The sequence below is a fragment of the Trachypithecus francoisi genome, unplaced genomic scaffold (assembly GCF_009764315.1).
Source record: "Trachypithecus francoisi isolate TF-2019V2 unplaced genomic scaffold, Tfra_2.0 Lachesis_group11, whole genome shotgun sequence".
Classification (NCBI taxonomy): domain Eukaryota; kingdom Metazoa; phylum Chordata; class Mammalia; order Primates; family Cercopithecidae; genus Trachypithecus; species Trachypithecus francoisi.
Genome location: NW_022681456.1, coordinates 59,467,548 through 59,486,711, shown reverse-complemented (window position 1 = coordinate 59,486,711; position 19,164 = coordinate 59,467,548). Strand labels below are relative to the sequence as shown.

The 19,164-nt window shown below is 32.0% G+C and overlaps 1 pseudogene; it reads left to right on the top strand.

Annotated features, from left to right (window-relative positions):
* LOC117090845 overlaps positions 1-16,717 on the top strand; it is a 60,097-nt pseudogene extending 43,380 nt beyond the window's left edge.
* The last annotated feature ends 2,447 nt before the right edge of the window (positions 16,718-19,164 follow it).

The following is a 19,164-nucleotide window of genomic DNA, read 5'->3' as shown; positions in this document are numbered from 1 at the left end:
GCTTTATTTGGTGAATTTCTGCTAGATAGCAATGCTAAAATTAGGAAAGAAGCAAGTGCATGCCTTTTATCACATTATGAGATATCTTTTCTGAATTTTTAAAATGCTTTAATTTGTAGAATTGGTTCAATTCCACCATTTTCATGATTTATATATATCATAAGGTCTACCTTTAGTCAAATGTGAACTTGTACAATTAAGTCTTTCATTTTATACTCAGATGCTTTGAAGTCCACAGATCTAATAATTCTGGTAGCTCCTTTGGAATTTTCAGTTTGGGAGGAGCTTATAACTTATAGATAAAGTGATTACATAATGATGACTAAATGTAAATGTAATTAACATATATAAACATAATTTTGATTCAATCTTTAATAATTAAACCTCTTTCTTCAAAAATTTTTAAACTTTTGTCCTTTAAGTTTTAAAATGTATCTAAAGAGGCTGGACACAGTGGCTCATGTCTGTAATCCTAGCACTTTGGGAGGCCAAGGCAGGCGGATCACAAGGTCAGGAGTTCAAGACCAGCCTGACCGACATGGTGAAACCTCACCTCTACTAAAAATAGAAAAATTAGCAGGGCGTGCTGATGCGCGCCTGTTATCCCAGCTACTCAGGAGGTCAAGGCAGAAGAATTGCTTGAACCCAGGAGGCGAAGGTTGTAGTGAGCCGAGAAAGCGCCACTGTACTCCAGCCTGGGCGACAAAGTGAGACACTGTCTCAATAAAATAAAATAAAATAAAATAAAATATATCTAAAGAATATTTCCAAGTACCTATTCTGCATTTCATTTAATTATTTTACATATGAAAAATGGAAACTGCATCCTAAATATCATTTAAAAATAAAATGTATGAACCCACCTAGTAGGTAGTCCAGATTTAGTCCAGTCTATTGGAATGTTTGATTTGGCTTCTAAAAGATTTTATGAAGGGCTAAGGTTATTTCTGTGCCCCTTATCTGCCACTGAAGATTATTACATTCATCCTAAGGTCAGTTCTTTTCATGAACATGAGATGTCTGTGAGCAGAAATTGTGATACCCAGCATCCTTGTTCACATCAAATGGAAAAGCCTGTATTAACTTTATCGAAAGTCCAAAGCAAATATTTAGTTGCATTTCATGATCCAAATTTGTCATACTTGTCCATCTCCAAACTAAGCACTAACAAAGCTGGAAACATTATCGTGACTTAGACTGATTGACTTAGACTACCTATTTCACAGGAAATATGTGATGGTTACTCAGTCATAATGGCTATGATATACTCTCCAAATGGGTTTTTAATAATTAATGCCAAGATTAGTTTTAGTAAAATAGTTTTGTCATTTTGTATTTACTGTGATTATTTGAGGAATGTACTTCCATTAAAATAGAGACCAAATTATGGTCTACAACTTCAGATGGACTCTAATTACCGTTTAGTTATCCTCTTATGTATTCCAATTTAGCATCTTCTCCTATTTTTAACCAGAACTATGGCAAGTCTCTCCTAATCTTCATTGCCGGTGCTAGCAATGTGTAAGTCCTTCCCGTGAAACAAACAAAAGCTACTAGGTAAACAAACCTATTATAGTATCATCTCATATTTCAACATATGAGAATGCCAGGAAGATGGGAGAGACTCAGCATCTACAACTAGAGTGACTCCTGAGTGAGAAGTGACTTGATCTTGCAAGCAGTCTTCAAAAATGGAGAGGCATTTTTTGGAGACATTAGAACTCCAGTAGGAGGGGCCCATAATGCATATAATATTTCCACAAAAGAACCTCTTGAGACTTACACTGATGAGTGAGATGGAATGACTTATGGAAGACCAAAATTTCCTTAAAAAACACTAGAAAAGTTATATTAAATAAGAAAAATATAAGTACATATTTAAAGCTTTCAGAAAACTGTTAAAATGCGATAAATATTACAAAGGGTGAAAACCCACAGAAAAGTGATGTCTTAATCTGATACTGCATTTTCCCTAAGCGAATTTGAATTTTTCAGATGTGAACATAAGACTGTGGTATGAACTTTTCCCTGAAAAAAAAAGGTCACTGAGAGACAAAATTGAAAGTAGGCGAAGCCCTTAACACAGTTGCTGAAATCTGAATATTCTTAGGGCAAGTTTAAGTCCTTTAAGAAGTAGAGCAGAGTTGGCAGGGAGCGGTGGCTCACGCCTGTAATCCCAGCATTTTGGGAGGTCGAGGCGTGCGGATCACAAGGTCAGGAAATTGAGACCACAGTGAAACCCCGTCTCTACCAAAAACACAAAAAATTAGCCAGGCGCGGTGCCGGACGCCTGTAGTCCCAGCTACTCGGGAGGCTGAGGCAGGACAATGGCGTGAATCCGGGAGGCGGAGCTTGCAGTGAGCCGAGATTGCGCCACTGCACTCCAGCCTGGGCCAAAAAAAAAAAAAAAAAAAAAAAAAGTAGAGCAGAGTTTTCATTGAATTTACAGAAAAAAAGAAGATTACACTTATAACTAATAGAGTAAATGATGTTAACATTTCAAAGTATCAGTTGAAGACATGAGTAGAAGACAGGATCAGCGAACAGGAAAATAATTCAGTACAAAATAGGCAACCTAAAGCATAAACAAAAATTATAAAATAAAAAATATAAATGACATTAGGAAAAGTTCCTAAAAGAAAAATGAGTTGTGAAAGCTTTGAATATTTCCAGTTAAAATCTCTGAAAAAATAGGACAGAGAGAGTCAGAAAGATACAATCTCTGAACTGACAATAGTTGGGAATTTCTCAAAACTTATGAGAATATTAACCTACTTATGAGAAAAGACCCGTTAACCTATAAATAAGAACATATACAAAGAACCTACACATAGACCTTTCAGAGTTAAACTGCTGAGAATTAAAGACAAAGACAAATTACAGACAAAGATAGAAGAGAAACACACCACTTCTCTGCTTTTCCCATTCTGCCTTTCAGCTTGCTACAAGCCCAGCTGAATAAGGAGACACGGGTGGGATTAAATTAAGTTTAACTCCAATTCTGTTTAATAATTTAATATCTTTCCCTGAACATTCTTATATTCTTATGGGAACTGTTTACCATTAATGCTTATTACAGGAAAATATTTGCTATATAGGAAATAGCGCAGCAGAGTTACACGTCTACTGGAGCTCTCCTTTAGAAACTACAGAATGGAGTCTCCAGTGATACATTTTGAAGAAATTAGAGTAGAAAACAAAAGTTCTGTATTATCATTTCTCAGAAGATGTGAACTAAATGTACTGCTTCTTTGAAAGTGTACCAATATATTTTATCTCTTCAAAAAAGATTATCACTTGGTATTCTACATTATTTCATTATTAAATTCTTCCTCTATCATGCAGTGCATTTTGTCTGGCTGAATTCTCACACAAGGTCGTGACTGCACACTCTCACATCACTCCATCTGGCCTAGACTGCTTCTTTAAATTTCAAAAACACATATATAATTGCCCTCCCACCTGGCTAATATCTTATCCATCTCACTAAAAACCTGAGATTAAGGCTATAGTCTTTCCATTTCCTTTCTTTTACTGGTACCTCTACATATTCCTGTACCCTACCTCTTTCTGTTCTTGTATTTTATCAATCATTCCGTCATGTTGCTTTTTTCTTCCTAAATATGTTTTTTTGATTTTTTTTTTACTTTTGGCCACTCTGTTAGCTCTAGTGCTACTTAGCTCTTTCTTGTCTTGTCCCAATAACTTCCTAATTACTCTTTTTGCCTCTGGTTTTATAAAGCCTATGGTATATGTTGCCAATATTTCATATTATCAGGATTTTAAAAAATTTGGCCATGTCACTTTTAATGGTTAAAAACCTGCAGTGTATCCAAAAGAAATAAAAGACAATATATCAAAGAGATATCTGCACTCTCGTGTTTCTTGCAGCACTATTCACAATGGCCAAAATAAGGAATTGACGTAAGTGACTATCAACAGATGAGTAGAGAAGGAAAATGTGGTAGATATACACAATGGATTAGTATTCAGCCATAAAAATGAATGAAGTCCTTTCATTTGTAGCAACATGCATTTAGCTGAAAGTCATTATGTTAAATAAAATAAGCCAAGAACAAAAACAGAAATATCAAATGTTCTTACTCATATATGGAAGTTGAAAAAGTGGAACTAAAAAAGATAGAGAGTTGATTGGTGGTTACCAGGAGATGCCAAGGAAGTGAGGATCAATGGGGGGAAAATCTAAATGTATTTATTATTAAAGATGGTAATTTATGCACATATAGTTTATCTCGATTTAAAAAATCTAAAGTAGTTGTGAGAAACAAATCTTTTTATAATCATCTTCCTGGTTTCTATCCTCATCTCACATAAATGTAGTTATCCCTCGGGATTGATTCTGGGACCAAAATCTGCAGATGCTCAAGTTTCTGATATAAAATAGTGTAATAGTTATAGCTGACTATGTACATCCTCCTGCGTGCTTTATCATCTCTAAATTACCCAATATGCCTAATATAATGTAAATAATATGGAGATCATTTTTATGCTGTATCATTCAGGTAATAATAACAAGGAAAAATGTCTGTACGTGTTTAATATGGACACAATTTTTTAAAATAGTTTTGATTCACGCTTGGTTGAATCTACCTATATGAAAAGTTGACTGTATTTGTTAAATTGAGTGTATTAATAATGTATATTATCTATTGCTGTAGGTGCATGTATATGAAAGAAATGGGAAAATGACAATGATGATGAATTTAAGGGTCTACATTTCCATCAAACAACTTTTGGAACTCTTACGTTCAGGGCATTTTTCTCTAATTAAAACCTTTTGTATAGACACAGTTTGGTCACAGTTCACATTTTAATACAACACCAAGTGATTCATTCATAAAAAGTATAATGTTTGTTTTAAACTGCCTTTTGAACAGAGGATATGATTCAGTCTGAGTCATTTGTACTTTCTTTGTGAGCCACTGGACGGACAATGACACAGGTGTGTAAAACGGCTGAGGTGCTATCTCTTGTCCCTAAACAGACCAGATGAGATGGAACTATTCTTGAAAATTAATACATTATTGGTCACTAAGCCATACTTCCATAATTTACTAAATTGATGTGATAAGCAACACCTTACTTACATAAAAGTTCTAATGCATTTCAAAAGTATGCAATATTTTCTAGCCACTAATTTATTCATGCAGCACCAAATCTATGAAACAATATATAAACCTCCTTATTTTGTATGGAGAGATGTATGAAATTGAACAATGGTGTATACGATAAGGAAACTGTAAAAAATGAGAGAAAGCATGTTTCAAAAAAGAAAAAAAATCCTTAGTTCATCTTGACTCTTTAGAAAAGTCAAAAATAAACAAATCTGATCTATTTTTTTCTGAAGAACATTACTATCCAATAGTTTTTAAGCATTTGCCATATGTCAGGTATTTTCTCTTCCAGACATTATTTATTCATTCATGTCCACTAAATGAGTGTTTAGAGAACCCCTTCTACGTGATTCCAGCAGTGAAAAAAATAATAAACCTTGTCCATCTGTAGCTTATCTTCTAGTGAAAATTATTTCATTTAAACTTTAGAACAGCCCAACAGCTTAGTATCTAATATTGGCTTCCTTGAGAGAAACTGAGGTTTAGGCTTACTTGATAATTTACCTGTGGCCACAGATGGCAGGTATATAGGAGCTGGGTCTGAATAGTTGGGTCTTTCTTAACTCAGAAACCCCAGCATTTAACCACTACTCTCCATTACCTACATATAAAAGTGTATAAAATGTTACACAGTTATTATATAAATTAAACTATCAATATTACAACCATGTGATTAGTCTTTCACAACTAAAGAACAAGCTCCAATAATCAAGATGAGTTAGAAGCTAACATCAAACAAAATTTCATGTAAATTGTATTATCCAAACAGATTACCTTTGAAAATCCGTTCAGATGGATCTACATGGAGACTGTCTTTCGCTATGTAATTAGAGCCAGGTTTTTCTTGTTTAGTTTGTTTTGTTTGGGGTTGATATGAGTTTCCTAGGGCTGCCATGACAATGTACCACAGTGTGGGTGACTTACAACAAGAAAAATTCATTCTCTCACAGTTCAGGACTTCAGAGCCCCAAATTAAAGCATTTACAATGTTCGTTCTTTCTTGGGGGCTCAGAGGGAAAATCTGTTCCAAGTTCTCTCCTAGCTTCTAGTAGCTGCTGGCAATTCTTTGAGTCCCTTGGCTGACGTCAGCATAACTCCATGACTTAAATTTGAAAATAGTGCTTATCAATGTTTCACAGGCTTTGAGTCAGGATTCTCTAATACTTTGCTTATGTTAGTCCTAAATGTTTCTTAACATTTTTCTCAAACCACAAAACGTACAAAAGCATATGATTACTGCTTAAATAGGAACAAAAGATGTAACATTGGCACAGACTCCACTGAAATGTACACAGAAAGTAAAAAGTGAAAAGGCTCAATGTAATGGTTACCTCTTCAACAATATAGAGAAATCCTGAAACCACATCTAGAAGCTACATGAGATTTCACTGAAGAGTGAAAGATGGTGATAGATTGAAAGTGAGTTTCATTGTTTGGAGTAGGGTATTCTAGGCAATGAGGACTGAGGGGAAAAAAAGGAATGGCATTATCTTTGAAAGGAAAAAGTAGAGATATTATTTTCTAGTTAAGTGTATTCAGTTTGTATGAAACAGTATCCAAAAATTGATTTTAAGTTAGCCCATTGTCTTATGAAACCTACCTCTTTATTCTCAGGGGTGCCATCAAAAATGTATGAAATTGAAATTAAGTACACTTGTTTATCCAAACTTGTAGCTTAATGGGGTGAAAGGAAGAGGAACATGGCTTATCAATGGCTATGTATCATTACTCTCAAATGAAAAACATGCAAATTATACATTGTCCTGATAATACACTATAATCAGAATGGAACTAAAAATGTAACTTAGCTCACTGGACCTGTGACTTCATGGATAAAATGTGCAGTTATGGATCAATATGCTGCAATCAATCCCTTGACACTAATTAAAGCATAGAATTCTGGCCAGCATTTATGTCTCTAAATTAAAACACATCACAGACTAACCAGAGCTATACAAATCCAAACACCTATGTAAGACATGGCTGAGCACATAATGACCCAGACACTTGCCTGCTTCAATCCTCACACCCCAAATGCGCAATTCACTACCATAAAAAAGCTTCCAGATTGTTCAGAGAGAGACAATGATGCCAGGTCTCAAATTAGTCTGTATGGAGATTGGTTTTATCATGTCCCACATAAATCATCCAGAGTTGCAAACAAAGCTTTAGGAATCTCAAAAAAAATGCTAGTTAACATAAAAAAGAAATGTGTTTATCATTATATTATCAAATGTAGTGTTAGTTGAATAGTAATAGTCACAAAATAATAATTTAATCATAACAATAATAATAAAAATTATTTTCAGTATGTCAGTCCAATTTAATCTTTAGTTTAAGGTCATTTAAAATGTATATAAAATGAAATATATCTACTTCAGAGTTTGATATTAGTTTTCCCAGCATATTGATTTCTTATATCTCAAAATGGAAATTTCTTGAAATTTCGCACTATTTATAATGCACACAATGATAGAACTAGAGTCATTGACTTAAGTTATGGTGGTAGAGTGTCTCACGTTGGCAGATATAGTCTTCTGTAAATATTTCTATTACATAGTTCTAATTACATAGCCCTAATTTCTATTCCATAGTAACAGTTCCAGATAATAAGCTGATATATATGACTCACAAATCAACTTGATTTTTATCATATAAAATAAGGATTTTTTTGAAATTTAATATAAAATAAATTCTGATATTGGGACATTTTTTAGTGGTTAAAAAGTCAAACTGTTTCTCACATACCTGCTAGGTATAATGCTCTCCTCTTTAATGCATTTAATGCAAAAGTATTTGGTTAACTAAAAAAATTAAAAATGGAGTTTCAGTGAATCCAATAACTTTGGGGAGACTTGAGAATAAAATAAGTATTTTCCCTCATGAATTAATTCTGCTTCATGTTCCTAGCTTTCTTTTACAAATATGATATATAAACTTTATCTCGATTCCATATGTAGTAAAAGAAGCACAATCCTATGCTGGGCCCTGTGGCTCAGGCCTGTAATTCCACCACTTTGGGAAGCTGAGGCAGGAGGATCGCTTGAGGTCAGAAGTTCGAGACCAGGGTGGCCAATGTGGTGAAATCCATCTCTACTAAAAATACAAAACTTAGCTGAGTGTAGTTTAGTGCATACCTGTAATCCCAGCCGTTCAGGAGGCAGAGGCAGGAGAATCATTTGAACCTGGGAGGTGAAGGTTACAGTGAGCTGAGGTCGCACTACTTCACTCCATTACTCCATTCTGTGCAACAAGAGCAAAACTCCATCTCAAAACAACAACAAAAACAACAAAACAAAACCCCACAATCTTTACTTAACCTATTTATAGTGAAAACAATTTTGTCACTTTATGCTCTCCCTCTGAAGTCTTGAACAAACTGAATCAACTTTTGTTTATGTCAAGCTGATTTTAGCATCAGAATGTTTCTGGTTTAACAATACAATCTGATTCATTATATATTCATTTTTTGCAGTTGTTATAATGGCACAAAATTGAGCTTTTTTGCTCCTTGAACTTTTGCTTATTAGCTAAGCAATGCTAATGCTCATTCATAGTATTTGCATTCAGTTTATCAGGTATCTGAGTTGGTAGTACCTTTAAAAATATTTATTATGAAATATAACATGTTAGAGATATTAACATGACATAAATGTACATTAAAGTGGAAAATCATGCATTGGCCATCTATGCAACCAACATCTAGATTGAGTTAGAAAACATTCCCATGAACCTGTACCCATTCATAATCACATTTCCTTTCTAAACCCTCGAGGTTAACATTGTCTTGATTCTTTTTGTATTCACTTTTATAATTTTCTTTATAGTTTTACCTCCTATGTGTGCATCATAATAGAGCAGAGTTTTTCCTGGTTGTGTACCTTTTATCAAAAAACATCATACTAAATACATATTTTTAGTGTGCTTCTTTGGCTCAATATTTTTTTAAAGGATGAATCCATGGTGTTGAAATTAGTTTTGGTTTGTTTAACTTCTTCACTGTAAAGACTTCCAGTTTATAAATATATCAAAATGTATCCATCCTATTGTAAATAAATATTGTTATTTTTAATTTGGGATAAGTATGAATGATCCTGCTACAAGCATCTCTATGCATGGGTCCTGCTATGCTCCTACAGGCAATTCACTCAAGGCTGAAATTGTTTGTTCATCGGGTATGGATACCTTCAACTTCATCAGATAATACCAGAGTATTCAAAACGTTGGTAAAAATGTACACACAAACCAGTTGTGTATAAAGAGTCCCATTGCTCCGTGCATTTTCTAACACATGGACTTGACAGATTTTCTAAGTGATTATTAACCACATTCTCAATTTTTCATATGATGCTCTGGTTATTTTAAATTTTATTCTGTTTTGAGGCTCTCGTTCAAGAGTTTTGACAAATTTTTAAATGTGATTTTTTTCCTTAAAAATAAATAGAAGTTCTTTAAATATTCTAGATATGAATTGTTCATCAATGATATATGTAACAAGTGTGTCTCCTGTTTTGTGACTTGTCTCTTCATACTCTTTGTGGTTTCTTTGGAAGAAAAAAGCTCTTAATTTGGATCTAGATAAATTTATCAATTACTTCCTGTATATGTCATAGGTTAAAAAAAACTTTCCCTACCCAAATTTGATGAAAATATTATATATTATAATTTGTTTCTTCTCAAAAGCTTTAAAAATTTTAACGGCAAGGTTTTATTTCATGAAATATAGCATACATGTAATGTAATGCACAAATATTTAGTATACAGCCTTATCAAATTTTGCAAACAAGTTCAACTATGTAATCACTACTCAGATCAAAACATAGAACATTAACAGCATACTAGAAACTTTTTACACCCTCTTTTCCAGTCAACAATATCGCAAATATAACTATGTTTTGACCTGCTACAAATTTGTTTTGCATATTTTAAAAATTTGTATAAATGAAACCAGATAGTGTACCTCTCCTTATTACTATCCTCTTTTGAACATTATGTATTAGAAATACATTCATGCTATTGCATGTAGCTCTAACATGTTCCTTTTCATTGCTGTATGATTTTCTACTTTCCATTTATTGAAAAATATAGACAATGTGTATCTTGTACTGTAATTGACATATGAGTCATTTCCAGTTTAGGGCTGCCATGAACATTCTTACACGTATTTTTGATGCACATATATTTTTGTTTTTGTGGCATAGATCTAGAAATAAAATCACTAGGGTGTGCCATTTTTCATTTGGAGAAAATGCTACTAAATTGTTTTTAAAATATATTTTACCTTGTGCTAAGGATTTGGTGAGCTTCTTGACTCTGGACTGTTGACACCATTGATTCTTGAACATTCTCAGCCATTTTATATTCAAGCATTGTTTTTGAGCTATTCCTTCTATCTGCTTCATCTTAGACTTCAGTGATATAGATTTTTGAATCTCTTACTGTATTTGTGGTTTTGTTATCCTCTTTTCTCTAATTTGAGTCTTCTTATCTCTCAATATTGTATTTTGAGTCCTTCTTAGGTCTATTTTCCAGTTGGTTGGTTCTTTCTCTAGGTATGTCTAACCTGCTCATACATATAAAATCTGCTTTCAAAACTATTTAGTAGTGATTTTTTTTTTCTGTTACTATCAGTTTTTAGTAGTATCTTTTTAAGTTACCATGTGTTAATGTATAGGTATATTTTCCCAAGAATTTCTACTTTGCTCTTATTCCGATACACTATGCCAGATTTTATAAATTTGTACTTTCTGCTAAAATTTTATGCTTTTTAGAACTCTTCTATGAGCATGGTAAAATTTGTATGTGTTTGTGTGCACACGTGTGTATGTATGTGTGTATCTAATTTGTAGCTGAAAATGCTAAAACTGAAGGCAATTGCTGATCTACTTTTGAATTCTCTCCAGGTTTTGCTATGTCAGTCTTTGTGTGTTTTGTTATTTCTGATTATTTGTAGTACGTTGTATTAAAAATTCTTTAGAAACTTATATGTCTCATATAAAGCATTTTAAAGTTCTGGTCCTACATCTCTGGGGTCTCATATTCTTTTAACTTTGACCCAATTTTAATTTTTAAAACTTTAACATTTTTTATTTTAAATTTAATTTTTAAATTTTTTAACGATTTAATTTGACCCAGGTTCCTCATTATTTTGGTAGTTTTTTGATGCTTTAAATATTTTTATTATATATTTTGCTCATTTCTTAAATTATTCTCAGAGAGAGAATTATTACACAATATTTTCTCGAGACATTAAAATTATGACTGACAACTTTTACCAGGACAAAAGAAACACATATTTATATCTGGTTGTTGTGACATCTTGATTTTTTTTGTTTTCTTTTGTTATTACATAGGATTGACTCTTTGTTATACATGTTACTCCCAAAGTACAACTTTGGATATAAAGTATTTATAAAATACTGTAAAAAAAGAAATGGTATCATTTGACAAAAATTTGATATTTATAAAAGCTTAGTATATCAAAGATTGTCAATGCCAAATAAAATAATGCAATAAAAATTATAGTGATTCATTTCTACCAAAATATTAGTAAAACATGCTTTGTGAATTTGCTAGGGATATTTTCATATTAGAATACAGTTTTAAAGTATAAACAAAACTAAGATTTTAATGAATAAATCACTGCTCCAGAAGCCTGGCTAACATTTTGACCATTTTTATTTTCTTATTGCTATTTATTTCCTTTTTCCCATTTACTTAGTTTCATTTTCCAATTTTTAAATTATGTAATGTTTCTTTCCCTTTTCTTCATTCCTCTTCCATCTATAAGCTCCTGCAGATTTCTCATTTTCCATATTATTAGTTTTCTCATGTTTTCATTTATTCTAGTAAGCAATTATTTAATTCACATTATGTATTCATAAATTAATGCTTCTTCTGAGAGTTTTCTTCTAGTAGATTTAATCTTGAGGATAAAAATTATATTTTTAAAAGTTTGTATTCACAGTTAATGCCAGATACCTCATATTTCTTAGCTCCTCAAAAATTATTTTTTGATTACATTGCTTGGTTTAACTATTTAAATAAAATCCTTAAATATTTTAGAAAATTCAAAATAATAAGTAGTTAATATTTAATTAGTTATTTAATATGCAATAGAGGAAATATAAAGTTTAAAACTCAAAACTGGCCGAGCATAGTGGTTCATGCCTGTAATCCCAGCACTTTGGAAGGCTGAGGAGGGTGGAAGACCTGAGCCCAGGAATTCTAGACCAGCCTGGGCAACATGGCGAAACCCCCATCTCAACAAAAAATACAAAAATTAACCTGGTGTTGTGGTGCACACCTGTAGTCCCAGCTACTTAGGAGGCTGAGGCAGGAGGATTGGGTTCAGAAGGTCAAGGCTGCAGTGAGCTGTGACTATGTCACTGCACTCCAGCCTGGGAGACAGAACAAGACCCTATTTCAAAAGTAAATATAAAAATACATAAAATAAAATGAAAAATAAAATGTAAAAGTTAACATAGTATGAAACAGCAATTTTTTGAAAGTACTAAATCTTAAAAGTTTTAGGTATAGTTAATTTATTTCTTATTTCTTTCCTATATTCTTATGCTGTAAATTATGCTTAATGATTCTTTTCATCTTTAAATCATGGTAATTACTCAGCCGTTACAAAAGAGAAATGATATGCATTTCACTTCAGAATCAGTGCCTTGAGGTCATTGCCATGAACCATGAAACTAAAATTTGCAAATGCAAAAGCTCTGCTCAAAGTGAGACATATTAAAAAAATTATATTCCTAATTTGATTTCATCCCATTTTCAATATGATACTGGATAGACAAAACTAACTAGTTTACCTTATTAATCTATTGATTTAGGGTACATTAGGAAATGATATGCACACTTGGTATAACATACTCTTTTGTATGTTGCAAATTGACTAAAATTTAATTGATGGTCAGTTATAGTAAAAGTCATCTTTCTCTGCTTTCTCCTTTATTCTTTGATACATACACTTATTATAATTCTTCCCTCATAACCACTATGAGAAAGCCAATATTTCTTTTGTTTCAAAATATATGTCATGCATCTGGCTGACCCTGAGGCAAGGAGACTAAGAATCTTCATGTCTTAAACGATCCCATTAAATCAAGAACTAGTTCTCAACAATGATAAGACTCTATCTCATTGATTCTAGAAATAAACCTAAGATACATGTTATAATTAAATATGAATGAATTTAGCATTCAGTATGCAGCTTTTGGAAGAAATAACTTTTCTTTACAAAAATAAATTCTGAAAATATATCTATATTATATACAAAGTTTAAAAATATGACTGTAATTCATATGTTTATTGTGAATAGAAAGATTTTCAAGTAGTTATTTGAATCCAAAGATATAGCTAAAATAAAACATAAAAAGTAAATTTTTATGACCCTTACTTCTGTCCAACTGGCAGATTGAAATGACGAATGATTCTTCCTCCTAGTTCAGCTATGTGCAATTAATTACTTGATTAAATAATAATCCTTAGCTTCTGGTGCTGAAAGGAAGTTGAAGGTGTTTAAATCATAGGATTGGTGGTATTAGAATTTGGATTCGGTATAAACAAATTGTGTCTAGATTTGAACTGTCTACAAAAGGCTGAGAATCAAAAGTAAAGTCCCTTGACCCCATGTATACTCCTCGATCTGAGTCACTGATATTTAGAATGTCAGTGAAATATTCATCACCTGCTTGCCTCTAGGTTCCTGCATAATTTAAGCTATCTACACGATACTCTAGGAAGAAAAAAGGAAACAAATAGCTAAAGTAGCAAAGTTGTGTTGAGACTATAATCACACTAGCTGTGCAGGGAAAGTGCTAATGGTGACTTGCCCAGAACTGGTAAAATCTTTAAGGACATTGTATCAGCATAAAAAACTACCCCATAGGGTAGGCTCCATAATTCCTCCCACTTTTAGGAATCCATATTTATCTCATTGTGGATGGTCTAAGAAGTGAAATTATCTCCACAATAAAGTCCATTGACCAAAGACTGCTGGCAGAGCCACAGTGGGAGAATCGTTGGTAAAAGAACTGAAGATAATGGAATAATTTGAAGGAAACTTAAATTGAGTATACTCCAAATGTTCAAAAAGATAAAAGATGGAAACCAGAAAGGTATAAAGATTTTAAAACAAGAAAGAAAGATTTGAAGAGAACAAAGTGGATGAAAAATACAAAAAAAAAAGTATTCCCAAAATATAAAATAACAAACCTCAAAAAACAAAGTGTAGTACAGAATTCATCCTTTAATTGAAAGTAGGTAACATGATAGGTTAAGAAGTTAGAATATAGGTCTATTTGTATTGGCAAAATAGGGTATAGAGGAATAATAGAATGGAGGAATGGGAAAGAGGCCATCTTTAATGAGAAGATCCCTGGGAATTTTCCAGAATTAGAGAAATATTTAAATTCTTAGATTAAAAAATTAAATCTTAATTATTTATAAAACCATAGAAATTCAAAGTTTATGAAGAAAAATTAAAAAGCTATCAGACGAAAAATCTGAGTGTCCCCAGAAGTATGCCAATCAGAATTACAGCAGATTTTTTATCATAAGATAACATTAAGAAAAAGAATATTATCCTTAAAGTGTATATTTTTAAAATTATCAGTCAAGAATGCTATACTAAGCTAAACTATAATTTAAGCATGCAGAAAAAATAAAGCTCTTATCAAGAAAAATAAAAGTATCTAAAAAAAGATTTAAGATTCAAATTGTAATGATTAGCAAACAAATAATTTGAGACAGATAATTATATAATGATTATAACATACTATTTTAAGGTGCCTTATATCACTGTAAAAGTTAAACCAAATAACATTTTCAAAACAATTGACATATTACGTAATAATATTTTTACATTTAGAAACTAACAGAGCTAAAAGAGACAAGTAAAGCTATCACTTGAAAATGTTGAACAAATTTTCAGGAAGTTTAAGCAAAAGTAAAGTCTTTGAAGTGTCCAGAAAGAAAGTAAAAAATAATAATTAATTTTGTATATAAACATGCACACACATGTGTAATATATTTCATCAAAGACCCTTCATAAAAAAATATAGAATAAACAAGTACTTCTCTGAGAGAGAGAAAATAAAACTGACTGAGGAATACTTTATCTCAAACTCTTGACTCAAATGATCCTCCTGCCTTGACCTCCCAAAACACTGAGATTACAGACGTGAGCCACCGCACCCCCGCTCAGAAATATTTTATCAATCCAATAAAAATAGAAGGGAAACGAACTAAGGTAAACACATTGTAAATAGAATATAAATTATACAGGACAAGGAAATATAAAAACAATAGCAACAAAGTTATAAGCAATAATGTAAACTGAATAAACTCACAAATTAAAGCCTGTTAAATTGAATTTTTAAATAAAAATTTCCAATTATATCCTGTTAAATTGGAGTTTGTAGGGCATAATATAATATGGAGATGTTAAAAATATAAGAATGGAAATGGAAACTATATAACCAGGAAAGGAATGAATTAGCTATATTTTTATCTATCATTCTGTCTATATAAATACAGGTAGGTCTTCAATAAAACATTAGTAATATAATTAATTGAGAAATGACACGCTCTGGTAACATGTATACATTTTTAAATGCAAATAATAACCCAATTACATATAAAAGAATAACAAAAAATATATTAAAAAGATACACACTACATTCATGATATTACTGGTCTTTAGGGAAGCAGTAAACTAAAGGGGACTCAAGATTACATGAAAATAAGACATTATTCAAATAGAGAGTCACATGCAATGGTTTATATTTTAAAAACAAAATCAAACAAGAAATCACAAGATCCATATGTGACAATGTTAAAATAGTTGATTCTAGTTGGTTTCTATTGTATTCTCTCTCTCTCTCTCTCTTTGCCTGTGTGTCTGTGTGTGTGTGTGTGTGTTTAGGTTTGAGTGAAAATACCTTAATCTTCAATTCTCTAGTCTATTTTATATTCTTAACTTTTATTATTCAAAATTTAGTAGTCAAAATAAACAAAACAGAAATAACTATAATAAAAGAAAAAAAGAGAGGCAACATCTCTGATAAGCCCTTATTTTTAAGGTCTTATTTTTAAGTTTGGTATTGCCAAAGTGAATGAGGAATATTTCCTGAAAGACATAAGCAGAGAAAGTTAATTTCTGGACATTTTAGTTTCATCTGAACTTCTTCAATAATGTTTTCATTTTTTTTTTTATCATTGTTCTTTTGCAGGTTTCATGTAGTCCTACTTAAAGCTTCGTTCCCATTCAGCATCATCATGTGATCCAGCTAACGCTCACCAAGGACATTCCTTTGCTGTTTTCAATTATCTTCAACGAACCATTTCAAAAGAAAAAAAAAAAAAAAAGCATGCCTGCTAAAATTGCCAAAATCTAATACTGCTCTTCACAAAGTCTAATTATGGCAAAATCATAGTCTTTGTTTCAATAAATGTCCCAGGTGCAAAAGTAGTAGTAGTTCAAATCTCTCTCTCTGTCTCTCTCTGTCTCTCTCTGTGTGTGTGTGTGTGTGTGTGTGTGTGTGTGTGTGTCAGAGAGAAACAAAGAGAAAGACAAAATATGTACATTTTTATGTGTGAACAATATGGAATAATAAATTTTAGTAATTTTGGAATAACTAGTCAGTGTAGACAAAATAAAAATTTAGAATGGCATTTATTTAAATATTTGGACACTGACCATGTGAATTGGAAACAACTTTTTTGTGCTTATTAGAGTCAATTGTTTTAAATAAGTTATTTGGTTTAACTTTCATAGTGATACAAGTTACATTCAAAACAATATACATTTTATAGATAAAATATTGGATCAAGGGAAAAGTTAATTAGCAATAAACACTGAATTCTAAAGGATTAACTTTACTCTTTTCGTGGACTAGCACATTCTGATAATTTATTTTATGTATAACGGAATGTTTTTAGCCATTTTATTGTAGCTAAATCTCTTTCTTTTCTTACTCTTCTTCCACATTTGTATTTATAATAAACTAGAAAACCATTACAGTAGGTGTATTCTTTCTCAAATAAATTTATCTTATCACTAGAAATATATACAATCTAAATTGGGTCCTACGTAAAGCTTAATATATAATATTAAACAAAGAGCAACCAAATGCATTTGTTCTGGGTTTTTTTTTTTTTTTTGAGGAAATTAATGAAAGAAAAATTTAATGTGTAAGCAATTACACAATTGTTGATATTACTGCACTGGCCTTGTTCCCCATTTAGCTACCTTCATGTCACATGTCATATCACTACCCTGAACTATGTAATCTGGCATGAAAAATGGTAAAGTGAACAAAATACAGATTTTTCAAAACTGTCTACATATTTATAACTCCATATTTCATAGCTACTATACCTATGACATTTTCAGGATAACTATTTCTCAGTTTACTAGCACCACAGTTTTTAAAAACTGGAGTATCAAAAATAGCATCAGATTTGAGTAGAACCTAATTAATATAAAGCACAAGGCAATAGAATTTATTTTAAAATGTTAATCGATCTGTTATTTTTAATTTAAATTATTTTTAAAATAAGAATTAAAATTAGCAAGCATTCATCTTGTGATTACTGTTGTGTAGATTGAGTTCCACTTTTAATATTTTTATGTGATGTTTCTGTACCATCCTAAAATATTATTTATGCTGGCTGATTATATTTTCAAAATAATATAAATGTATATTGATTTAGTTCCAGACAATTTAAAATAATGGGAACATTTAAGACTCTATTTAATGTAATTGACAAATCTGATAATTCAGAGATTGGGGTCTGTCAATTTCAAAGTGATATTGGACTTACTTGGAGGACAAAATTCCACAGAGAAGGGATCCACATAAAGTGAGGTCAAATATCTTTGCACAATTTCTCCCGAAGTATTTGGCACCTGAGATGAACATGCTCGGAGAGATACTACAACAGTTTGTAGAGAAAGCAGCAACTGAAAAGCTAGAGTTGCTCAGAGGTTTCAACGGCAGTGGAATACTGGGGAGGAAGAGGTCTATAACCAGTAAGATGTAAGACCCCAGAGGGGCACAGACAAGGGGTAGGGGCTAAGAACTAGAAGGAAGGCCAAAGTTGAAGAAATTCAGCCTGAAAGAAGAAGAAGAAGAAGAAAAAGCCTAAAACTAATCGTCTGTGGAATCGAAAGACTCAGCCTCTGCTCTATTTTTCTCTCCAGAAAAATATTTAACCCCCTTTGAGAAAAATATCAAACAAAGCATCTGTGATTTTCTATATGTGGTATCTAGCATCAAACACAAAAATGTATGAGGTATGATTTATCAAAAGCAAATGACCAAAAACCGAGATAAAAAATAGATAAATCAGACATCACAGCTTTCAGACAAGAATTTTATAAAATGATTAATATGTTGGTAAGAATAGAGAAAAAAAGGAGACTATCAGTATAAACCTCAGATCTTAAAAGATTCAATTTAAGTGTAATTTTAAAACCTCAAAATGGTCAATTTAAAATTCTAGAAGTTAAAAATTGAATAGCCGAATACCCTGGTTCCAGCAGCAACAAGTAAAGAAGTGCTTGGAAGTTGTCACTCCAGTCATTACAATGAGAAGAAGCAGAACAAAAGAAAATCAATGACTTCTATCGAACTCATCAGAGAACTGAGATTACAGGGCAAATTGCCAGTCTGAAATCTGAAGGGACAAGCAAGTAAAAAACCACAGCTAACAACTGCTTACTCAGAGCAGGAGCCATGGGAACCATAAATGTGTCAGGACACTTAAATGGTAATTTTGATAAATTTCTGGAAATGGCAGTGTGGACTACCATGACAATAAAAACATCTAAGGACCACAGCCTTGGGAGAAGCCCCACATTTTGCAAGTCTACTGTTTTCAAGGTGGATATCCTAGAAAGATCCCTTTGTGGTTCAGACAATGGAAAGGGAAGAGTAATACTTGTCAAATATTCCTAGCATGTTTTTTATGTATAATGCCGTTCTTCAGGAGAAAAATTAAAAAAGTTTTA